General features: G+C 37.2%; 1 long non-coding RNA gene across 1 annotated transcript in view; it reads right to left on the minus strand.

The window, feature by feature from the left end:
• Window positions 1-204, minus strand: part of LOC115215538 — a 27,796-nt gene extending 27,592 nt beyond the window's left edge. The window contains exon 1 of the long non-coding RNA XR_003882002.2: window positions 166-204. This is a non-coding gene — a long non-coding RNA (uncharacterized LOC115215538). The remainder of the gene's footprint in view (window positions 1-165) is intronic.
• Window positions 205-12,500: the final 12,296 nt, after the last annotated feature.

Here is a 12,500-nt window from a genome sequence, read left to right on the forward strand (position 1 = left end):
ACGACGTGTGAAACTAAATGAAATTTGCAAAATCCTTCTTAAGATTTAACAGATGACGAGCAAAACAAGATGCTTTCCGTTATTAAGAGGGTGGCCGGTCAAAACTTAAAAAGGGTGAAACAAAACAGACATCCATACACACAAACGCAAACGAAACAAACTTACCTTCTGAGTTGCTGAACCACAACGAATTGCGAAGCTGTCTGCAAATGCGCTCAAGATGTAAAGCGCACGACTTTTATATACGCTGTTACTGCAACCACTACTACTACTACTACTACTACTACTACTACCTCCACCACCAACAGCACTTCCAACAATACCATTAACACCACCACCACCTCTTTTACGACTACTACTACTACAACTACTACTACTACTACTGCTGCTGCTGCTACTACTACTACTACTACTACTACTACTACTACTACTACTACTACTACTACCTCATTTCACACGTACACCGACACGCGGTCGTACAATGAAATACATACATGTGTAGGTGTCGGTTGTGTCTTTGCATGTTAACCATAATATGCATATATATGTATGCATGTTTGTATGTGTCTAAGCATATATATATATATATATATATACATTCCTTCTTCTTCTTCTTCTTCTTATTATTATTATTATTATTATATTTATATCAAAAATAGCAATATAATTATACTTATAGTAATAGTCACTAGACCATACATATTATAATAGATTCTAACATATCAGAAAATTACGAAACAAGATTAAACATATATTTGTATATATATATAAAACTGAGAATGTGTGTCTGTCTGTGTGCTTCCCTAAAACTTGAGAACTACACAACCAATTTCATTCAAATTTTACACATGCCTTACTTAGGGTCCATGTAGTTTCATAGGCAAAAAAATGTTCAACTTCTTGCCTAGAGCGAGCCCATAGCAATATCATATTTTCTCCACTAATAGTGATTCTGGCAAGGGTGGGGCACTGGTCCAATTAGACCAATCTAAAGCTTTTGATAGGGTCGACCATCGTTACCTGGTATCTGCCCTGGCACAGTTCGGGCTGAGCCTTGGCTTCCTCAGGTGGATTATCCAAATGTATGATAACATCGACTCGGTAGTTCGGGTGAACGGCTTCTTGTCGAAGCCGTTCAAATCAAACGCTCGGTTCGTCAAGGGTGTCCGCTCTCCCCGCTTTTGTACGTGATGGCTCTTGAGCCATTACTGCGAAAACTGAGCGGCATCCCGAGACAGCCAGGTAATGGAAAATCAGTGTCAGCGTACGCGGATGACATCACCATCATCGTAACCGAAATGGACCACCTATGTAAAGTAGGCAAGGCCATAGGGGTTTACGAGACGGTGACAGGAGCAAAAGTTAATCGCGAAAAGTCAGTCGGCTTGCAACTCGGCACCTGGAGAGGCAAGTCGTTGCCTCCTGACAGCGTCGTGGGACGTTGGACGGAGGGTCCGATTAAACTGCTAGGGGTCTGGTTCGGTCCAGACCTCCAAATAGAGAAGAATTGGGGCGAGGTAACGAGCAAGGTGGCTGCAGTAGCCAAGACCTGGTCTTGGCGGTGGCTATCCCTGAAAGGGAGGGCGGAGGTGGCCAATGTGTTTATCGCATCGGTTATCACCTACCGCCTTTCCGTCGTTCCTTGCCCTGATTCGTGGTTGATCAAGCTGGAAAGACAGCTCTTCTACTTCTTGTGGAAGGGCGGGAAAGCACTTGTGAAACGCTCTACTTGCTGTCAACAACCGTTAAAGGGTGGGCTAGGGATGCCTTGGCTGATGATGCGCAGACATGCGCTGAGGTTAAGACATCTGTGGCTCTACCTGGATGGTGAACGGGTGTGGTCTTCGCTAGCAAAACTGATGTTTCCCAAGTTCACTAGTTTCGGTGGATGGGAAACCTGGCTGAATCGTAGATCGAAACTTGGTACTTGGTACACGGAGTGTCGCAAGGCTCTCCTGCTATTCCGTCGCTCGGGCAACGCCTGCGGTGGGGGTTCCACCACATTCTTCTATAGAGGGTTGGTAGAGGCGGAATGTGAAGATACCTTGGGGGAAACCCTAGGTCTCGACGATAATCAGCTGGCCAGTCTGTTCCGACGTACGTTCGAGCCGAGGACACTGGACAACCTCCAGAAGTCTCTGGCATGGCAATGCTACAGAGGAGCTCTACCTGTTCGGGATAAACTCGCAAGGCACGGTGGCCAAGACAGTCCGATATGTCCAAGATGCGGGCGGGATAGGGAAACCGTCCCGCACGCTATTGTTCATTGTCCGGACGTGTCTGAGGTGTGGGTTTATGCCGAACACCTGTTGTCAGGTACACGAAGAGTACAGCTGTCGACTGAGTCGATTACAAAAATTGACCCACCGGATTTCCTCGTGAATGAAGGTAAGTTTCGTTTTCTCGTTGTAGTAGCAATTGCGAAAGAGGTGATATGGAAGACGAGAATGAAAGGTTTACAGTCAGGCAAGTTCATCTCCGGCCCTGGTTTGATGAATTATTTCATCTTTCACCTGAAAAGGAAGATAGGGCTGGAGAGAATATGCCTGACTAGGAGAGTGTATGAAGAACGATGGAAGGATGTAGCACGAAGGTTGTGAGTGAAAGATACAACATAAATGTAATACCAAGCGCAACCAAAAGTATCAGTGGGGAGGCGGGGCTCGTGGAGTCCGAGCTAAACCCGCACCCACTCCACCCGTAATGTCTTCCGGTCTGTCCCATCATTCGATTTCTGTCCATTTATTGTAATTCATGAAAATTTTTAAATCCGATTTATTGTAAAAACCCACTCGTTTGTCTGACCCCATCATCAGATTGTTTTGTCCCATCTATGTTCGCCCCTTGTGGGTAATAATAAAACAACATGGAGGAAAGCACCTTCGAAAAGTGTCTTGGTGCGACTATGAAAGTTATCTAATCAGAGGCGGTAAATTCGCCACAATAGAAGCAAGGTTCGAGGGAGTACTCGACTCGAACTTGCAAAGTGGAAATGTTTTATTTTTACCTTTATATCTGAGACGTAGGACGTCCCGGAAAAAATGTTTTAATCCCCCCCCCCCGAAGTAGAGGTAGGCTGGATTGTAGCCACACTTCTATACAAGAGGGAGGACAAGATACAATTGATCGAAATTATAAGAGACGGGCTAACAATTCCAGTCTGTTATATATTTTGAGTATTGTTATCACTAGCGATATCAAGATATAACTTTGTATTTTGTATTTTATGTGTAGATGTATATATATAGATGTACATGTAATATGTACATATATATACATTCACATATATACATGCACTAGCACTATGACCCGGCAACGACGGGTCTTTAATGCTAGTATATATCTATATATTCATACATATAATATATGTATACAAATATAAATGAACATAAACATATGTTAGGTAGTTAGTTAGTTAGTTAGTTAGTTAGTTAATTTGGCTCAAAAGCAAATAGCAAGGCCATGTAGGGGGTCATGGAGTTAAGTACAGGGTGGTGTTCATGTAAAGAGTTCAGGCCACTTGAGGTCAAGGGAGGCTTTGAACAAAGCGGTCGTCGGCATCTTCACCATCTCGTCTGGCAGCTTGTTCCACGGATCCGCAACCCGGACGGAGAAAGCTCCTCTCCTTCGATTGAGATGAAATCGTCGCAGGTAGAGCTTTTCGGAATGACCCCGCAGCCGACGCTCTGGAGCCGGAGTGAAGAACAGCTCTTTCGAGAGGTTACACTTTCCGCTTATGATGTTGTGGGCGAGAATGAGATCACCACGGCGGCGGCGTTTTTCTAGAGAATAAAGGTCGAGCGTCCTCAGCCATTCTTCATAGGAAAAACTTTTGAGACCATGAACCATGCGGGTAGCCAGCTTGTGGACTCTTTCGAGATGCTGTATGTCTTTGAGGAGATAAGGAGAAGAGGCTTGAATCCCGTACTCCAATATGGGTCTCACCAGCGTGACATAGAGTGGTAGGAATATGGCTGCTGTGAGCATTCCGAATGACCGTCGAATCAAGAACAGAATTCCACGTGCTTTGTTGGCAGCATGGACGCACTGGGCCGAAGGCGAAAAGGAGGAATCCACCAAGATACCTAGGTCCTTTACCTGATCGGTTCTCTCCAGTAGCAGACGACCCGGCTCGAAATCAAGTTGAGTTGCAGGAGGAGAGCAAACAGGCAGATGACAGCACTTTGACACGTTCAGACACAGGTCCCATTCGTTAGACCACCTCTAAATTTGGTGGAGGCATCGACGAAGATCCTCTATATCACAGCGAGGAGCGACCAGTTTGACATCGTCGGCAAATAGAAGGGTGTGTTGTGTGAGTTCGTCGGGCAAGTCATTTATGAAGACTAAGAACAATAAGGGCCCAAGCACTGAACCTTGAGGCACGCCACTGCTCGCACTGGAGACGTCGGATCGCGAACCATTAACTTGGACTTGGAAGGAGCAATCTGAGAGGAAGGCACCAACCCATCGTACAATATCCGGATGGAAACTATATGCTTGAAGCTTGACAAGTAATAGGCGGTGGTTAACCGAGTCAAAGCTTTGGCAAAGTCCAATAAAACGATGTCAACAGCATCACTATCATCGAGGATGCGCGTCACCAATTCTTCCATTACCAGTAACATACAGTTAGAATATGGTTATCATTGTATACATCCTAATACAAAGAAAATCAATTGTAATATCCAAAATAAATAATTTTTACCTTTTCGTCAAAGCTGGAGTTAAGCCATAATAATTATGCTCTATGTTATATTAATATTAAAAATGTTCAACATAATGTATTTATATATGTATATGGCGTATGGTATATCTACTTTATTTCATCGAATTGACCATGAAGGTCGTACATAGGTAAAGGTAGCCGCGGGCTGGACAGAGACATTAACGTGTATGAAAACGACAAAGATGGAAAAAAATAATAATAATGGGAAAGGTACTGGCGCCCGCTGACCGATAACCCCGCGAAATCATTGTTCAATTTAAATCAATATAAATCAAAATTGTAATAAAAAAATTCAAAAATTAAAATTAAAAATTACAAAAATATATTTTTCATTATTCTTCGTCTTCCTCATCCGGGCCCCCAAGTAAGTTTTCTGCCGCCTGCAGGAAAGCCTGCATCGGCAGGCTCGGACCGAGGGAAACAAAATCTTCTTTGTTACAGGTCTTCCTGGCCTCAATTAATACTTTCTGATTTATGACCTCTGCAGCCACCTGCGGAGGCCAACTTGGATAGTCTATACAGATCGAATCATATCGCTATCGGTCTAGTAGACTGTCCAAGTATAACTCCACAGGCCCTCCCTTGAGACAGGGAATGACAACCTCTTCCTCACAGAGAGAGGTCTCATCCTGCTCTGTCAGTGGCACAGTTCCCACTGACAGAGCCTCTCGATCCGGTGGCACACTTCCCACCGGAGGAACATCGGGTTCGTTCGACGGCACAGCGACATCCACTGACCGTCTCCCGTTTTTCTTCCTCTTTTTTCTTCTTCTTTCGGTGCGGGAGTCGGCACATCCGAAGGGTCCTCCTCTTCTCCCGCAACATGCACGTCTCCTCGTGAGCAACCACCGTTGCTCACCTTTCTGTTTCTTCTCGTTGAGGTCGACACCCAACGACTTCCTCCGTTTCTCCCTGCAATGGAAGAGCGGAGGACTGTAAGGGGTTCGTTGGGTGGGTATTATATGTATCAGTGTGGGTAGAATGCCTTGTTTATTATTAGTGTGAGATAGGGGAGCATTGAGGAGGGGATAATTCCTAGTGTATGGGAGGTTCTTGATGGTTCTTGTCGGTGGGGGAGGGGTGTTAGAATGATTAAAGATCCAGGTTTTGGGGTGGGTCTTGTTTGAAAGGACGACGTTTCTGAATTCTGCAGAAAACTTCGTTTAACAGAAGCTCTGACAGATCAAAAACAAAAGTAACTTCCTACCATCAAAAGGAAGAAAGAAGGCACTGGACGATTTTTGCAAACACATCCAGAGTCTCCCCTTCAGTTGGGAGGAATGGAAAAACCTACGTGAACTACAACTGGACTAAAGCCTTACCATCAAAGAAGCCGACAAAGGGAGTTCTGTGGTCCTTATGGACACGAAGATTTATAAACACCTAGTGTTTTCCATGCTAAACAACAACAACACTTTCTATGAGGTTATTAACAACTATAAACAACAAAAAACAATCAAAAACCTCACCACACACATACTCCAACTCGGTCAGGGACTCATAGAAAAAGAAAGGGATTATATCACCAATTTCAAATGCAAGCCTAGCCTTTTTTATGGCCTTCCTAAAATCCATAAAAACAAATACATCACCGAAACCTGCAAACTCTCCTCTGACATCCACATCAACATCAAAGCACCGGAGGACCTAAAACTAAGGCTCATCGTGGCTGGCACCTCCTGTGAAACACACCGCTTGAGTAATTTCCTAGATATCCTTTTGAAACCTTTCCTTACTCACATCAAAAGTTTCATTAGGATGATCTGGACATGCTCAAACACCTCCCGAAAACAGTTAACGAGGAGGCGCTCCTGGTGTCCTTTGATGTCATCAACCTCTACTCCAACATCCCACATAAATATGGTATTGAGGCAATTGATTTCTGGCTAGAGAAACACCCAGAGACATTCCCTGACCGCATTCACAAGACTTCATTACGGAATCACTCAAGTTCATTCAGACAAATAATTATTTCCTCTTCGATAACACACACTACCGTCATAAATGTGGTATTGCGATGGGTACCAAGGCTGCACCAGTCCTTGCGAACCTCATAATGGGCTTCTTCGAACTATCACTCTATGAGATATCACGCCAGAAATTTGGACACGTTTTCCACATCTACCTAAAGGAAAACTGGAAAAGGTATTTGGATGATTGTTTCATCATATGGAAAGAATCTTATGAAAAGCTTCTGGAATTCAAAACCATACTGAACAACATACATCCCAACATGCAATTCACTATGGAATTCAGCAAACATCATCTCCCTTTCTTTGATCTCCTAATTATAAAAACACCTAAGAACCAAATCATAACAGACATTATTATTATTATTATTATTATTATTATTATTATTATTATTATTATTATTATTATTATTATTATTATTATTATTATTATTATTATTATTATTATTATTATTATTATTATTATTATTATTATATATGACATAACAATCTGAAATGAAATTACAAATTGGTTTATGTAAATTAATATAATTAGAAAACAATATAAATAAAGTGTTAAAATCTGAATGTCAAGTTAGCAAACAATTCTATATAAAAAGATAATGCAAATGAAGCTAAAATGATAATTTTATAATTAAAGGTTTATTAATATCCTGTCTTACAAAAAATTTATAACCCCAATTGAAGAGCACAAAATCCACAGAGTTGTCTCTCCTTACTCACAGGAACTGGATGACTCCTACCCCATTTCCTGTTTTGACATTCATTTAACAAACATCCTAAATTAAACACCACATGGATTTAATCACGTGGATCTCAATCCTCCAAGGGAATTTTCCCAAGCTCTATCATTGAACTCCAGATACACAAACACTTTACAATGTATCGGTGTACCTATTTTTTAATTTTTGTATATGTTTATTATTTTTTTGCAAAAAACAATGTAATTTTCTTTTTTCCCCCTCCTCAATCATAAAAAGTTTCTTTTCACCTTACAATTCTTGAAAAGTCGCAATGCGACGACAACCGGTTAGAGTTAATATATTAAAAAAAAAATTTTTTTAATTTTCCATACACCCATTTTCACTAAAATTTACCTTCAATTCTGCCTCTTTATAATTCTGCCTTTTTATAATTTTTCCTTGCCTATCATTTCTCCACGTGTGGTCAACACCACCCCACCATTTACTGTTATATATATAGTTATTATTATCTGAGGGAATATTATTCCTAACTTAGAGGAAAAATTCAATTTAGAAATACTAAATCAAATTTCACAAAATATAATGTATATATATATATATATATATTAATATATATATATATAAATAAATTAAGATAAAAACACCTTTTATCGATTCAAAATGAACAATTAAATTACAACATCTAGAAAATTACATATAATAGAAATATTAAAATTAAAATAACAATAATATACTGAATATTAAGTAAATTACAAAAAAATAATAATGATAACGTATATATTAGGTAGAATAACGACACGTTTTCGTGGCTATATTTAAGAAATGATTATAGAAGTAGTAAAATCACATCGATATAAATATAGCTACTCATCAGGTTAAAAATAAACAAGAATAATAAAATAATTAATTAATAAATATACTTTAAAATCTCCCTCTCTCACTCTCTCTCTCTCTCTCTCTATATATATATATATATATATATATATATATATATATATAAGACACTAAATATACATTAAAATTAATTAATATACACAATGTTTGTACAAACCATTAATATTGCAATCAAAATAAGAAATGGTTCAAATATAGACAAACTCATTAAATAAGCTAACTATATAACCAACAAATAATTTTCTTCATTTTATTTAAAATATTAATATAATATATAATAGAATAGTAAAATATACTCTAATACTATTAAATAATATCTACAATAAATAAATAAACCACATAAGATTGAATAAGTTTTAATATATACTAAAGATAAGTTAAATGTAATATATAGGTACATAAAATTATTATAGCATTAAATTTAAATGACTATTTACTATAAATTTAAAGTCTAAATAATAAGTAGTTAAATCAAATATATATTATTATGTTGGAATTGATTTATATTATTATAATAAATATTTAAAAATAATATAATTATTTATTTATTAGCTAAATCTATTGTAAAGGTACTTTAATTATTATTTACATTTAATTTTACGTTCGTCCAAAATTTACCAACGCATAATTGTTATTAAATAATATTTCCTTAATTTCGTTATTACAACGAGAACAATTATTACTCCCTATAGTATATGATTTAGCCCAACAAATAATATCCAAATTTAATTTATATTTAATAGATCTTGATTTAAGGTCCCAGATATATTTACTGAGACTTGTTGAATTTATAAGATTTTTAATCCTAAAAGAATACATATATTGAGAAATTCTAGATATCATATTATTCGAAGTGGACCCTATATAAATAGTATTTAAATAGCGATTATTCAAATTCTTATCATCTATTATAGTTACCATTCACCTATAGACTACATTATCTAATTTACAATAATTGTTAAAATTTACATATGGACTTATCCCTACACGTACAATAAATTAAATCTTTATTATTAATATTGGAATCAATATTTAATCTATATTTATAGAATTTTTTTAATTTAAAAATATTACATGAAGAAATAATATTGCCAATATTATTAGTAGTTGAATAACCAACATCAAAAGTATCTTTAGAAAAAATATTATAATATCTTTTATTATCCCTAATAAATACTTCAATTATATTTACAATCTCTTTAATGAGATTTTTTAACCTGAGCCAAAAAGGAATGATTAACCAAATTTTATTTTTATTTAAATCTTTTATATTATTATTATTATTATTATTATTATTATTATTATTATTATTTATTATTATTATTAGTATTATTATTATTATCATTATAATTATTATTATTAATATTATTATTATTATTATTATTATTTTTATTATTATATTATCATTATCATTATAATTATTATAACTATCATTATTATAACTATAATTATTTGTGATAGTATTAAATTATTATCTTCATTAATTGAATTAAATTTTTTTTATTTTAATTTTTATTACTATTCTTTTATTTTTTATTTTAATACTAAATTTAGGCTTTACATCATCAAAATTCCTACTATTATTAAGACGATAAATAACTAAATAAAATTTCTCATAATTCAGATAATTAGGTTTATCATTATAAAAATCATTAAAACTATAATCTTTTAAGTTATAATTATGTTTAGAAATGTTAAATATAAATATATATATATATCTGGGGAGGGGTGCCTGTCTATCTGTCTCTGTTTATCTTCACCTCTCATCGATAGATAACTGAAGCTGATGTGCTTACATCCCTGTCACGTAGCGGTTCGCCAAAAGAATCTGTTGGAATAAGTACTATGCTTACCAAGAATAAGTCTTGGCGTCGATTTGTTCGCCTATGTGTGGTGCCTCAGCATGGCCGTAGTCAAGTTACTGAGAAAAGTAAAAGAATAAAAGAATATATTCACACACACACACGCACACACACATACACACACACACACACACACACACACGCACACACACACACATATATATATATATATATATATATATATAAAAACTTAGATAAACTCAGATATGTTTCGACCAGAGATCGGTCCAGGCCATGTCTAACTTAATAGCACCACATGTATATATTTGTATTTTTGTCTGTGTGTTTGTCCCCCACCTTCACTTCAGAACCGGTGTTGGTGTTTCTACTTCTCCGTAACCTAGCGGTTCCGCTAAACAGATCGAGAGAATAAGAACTAGGCCTACGGAGAATAAGTTATGGGGTCTATTTCTTCGTCTAAAAGTAGTGCTCCTGCAAGGCCGCAGTCCGTAATTGCAATAACTGAAACACATAAAGGATTACACACACACACACACACACACACACACACATACACACACATACAATGGCGTCATTGTTACTGAAATCTTTATATTGATAAACAGGCAAGGAATGTGTGCATACACACACCCACACACAATGGCTTCGTTGTTACGGAGATCTTTATATTGATAAATCTTAAGATCTCGTTGCATTTGCAAACATTATAGCTTTCACTAAGAAGGAAGGCTAAACTCTAGAACTTGACGTTCTGATTGGACCAAGTGGTGTCCTGGTTGTGCATCAAGCATCAGGTTTAAATTTTATTCATGCTTTATTATTTTTGTTTGTTTGTTACTTTGGTCTACGGGTTTTTCAAATCTGGGCTTCGTTTCCGGCCTAGGGTTATACAATTTCTGCATATTTTCTTTATAAAACTCTACTGCTTTTATTTGTTCCTTTTTTGTTTTTGTTTTGTTTTTTACCTGACACACACTTAACCGGTTGAATGGAACTTCTCACAGCATCTTCCGTTTCACTTTCCGTACCAACTTTCATTCCTGCAATTTATACTATTTCCAGATTAACTTTCTGCTAGAAAACAAAGACGAATTCTCAGAAATTCATTGTCTTCAGCTCCCTATCTTCTCAGATTCTCAGACATAAACTGCACTGAACTTTATATATTTTTCATTGGCTTTCGTAATTTTATTCACAGTTCTTATTCACATGAAACCTCTTATGATTCTATCAATAAATATTTATGAAAACCCCTCTTTCCTGACGGATGGTTGGGGTCAGCTAAATGTCGTAATCTCTCCGTTTTGTAATCAAATAGAGAGATTCAATTCAAGGGAGACATGTTTTAGTTTCAAATATTTTTGACTTGCAAATTGTTGCATGGAATCCCTTCTCGGTGACGCGTACCCTAAAACGCATGGATTAAATCAACTCTTCCGTCTTCTTCACTAAGCCTTTCACATAACTAAATCTTTCTTGGTGGAATTTGAATATTTAAACTGAATATAGGACTAGATATTCATATGAGACGCTTGATAGCATTCCTCTTTGTAGACAGCGTTGTATAATTAAGGAGCGCAGAATAACTCGGGCAATATTCCATTCCGTGTGTCCTCCTATCGAAATAGAAGCGTCGGGTGGCTGTCATGATACACGGATAGTCTTGGACATTCAAACCATACTGGTTCTTGTGTTTCGCGTGCTCTGACAGAAACAGAATCCTTGCAGTGAGGAAGAAAAGGAGGCAGTGAGATGAGAATCGGCACAAAGAAGGGAGTTAGTAATTTATCGATAATGAAACAGCGAAAGGCATAAGTGGCCTGAGAGATGAGATTCGGACAAGAATATATAGAAAAAGAAAGACTACACAAGAAATTCTGTTGCATGCCAATCCGATGCCAATGTTTGCTAATACTAATGGTGCAATGGAACATAACATATATTGGAGTGTCACTAGCATAGCTGGCGTGGGGCGGTAGGTGTGGTCCGCCAGGGCGGCACTTTTAAAGGGGTCTGGATGCGGCAAACGTAGGGGCCACCCCGGGGCACACATTCTAGCTCCGTTAGTGAGCATGGTGTATACATTTCTTTTATATAATAGTAATGGAAGCACTTGAGTGGAGAAAGTATCCTGTGCTCCGTGTGGCAGAACTGATCCAACTAAAGCGGTAATTACGAAAGGTCTGTATTTCTAGGAACAATGGAGGCAGTTCTGTGGAACTGGCTCCGAAAAATTTTTTGCCGTGTGTTGGGAGAAACTGTTGGAATGTTTCGACTCACTCGCATAGGAAAGAATTTATGTGAGAGAAGCGCAACTATTTGTATAGACACTAAAATCAATAATAATTTATAAGCTAGGCAAAGAATGCCTACAGAAATA

This window comes from Octopus sinensis, linkage group LG9 (assembly GCF_006345805.1).
Source record: "Octopus sinensis linkage group LG9, ASM634580v1, whole genome shotgun sequence".
Classification (NCBI taxonomy): Eukaryota; Metazoa; Mollusca; class Cephalopoda; order Octopoda; family Octopodidae; genus Octopus; species Octopus sinensis.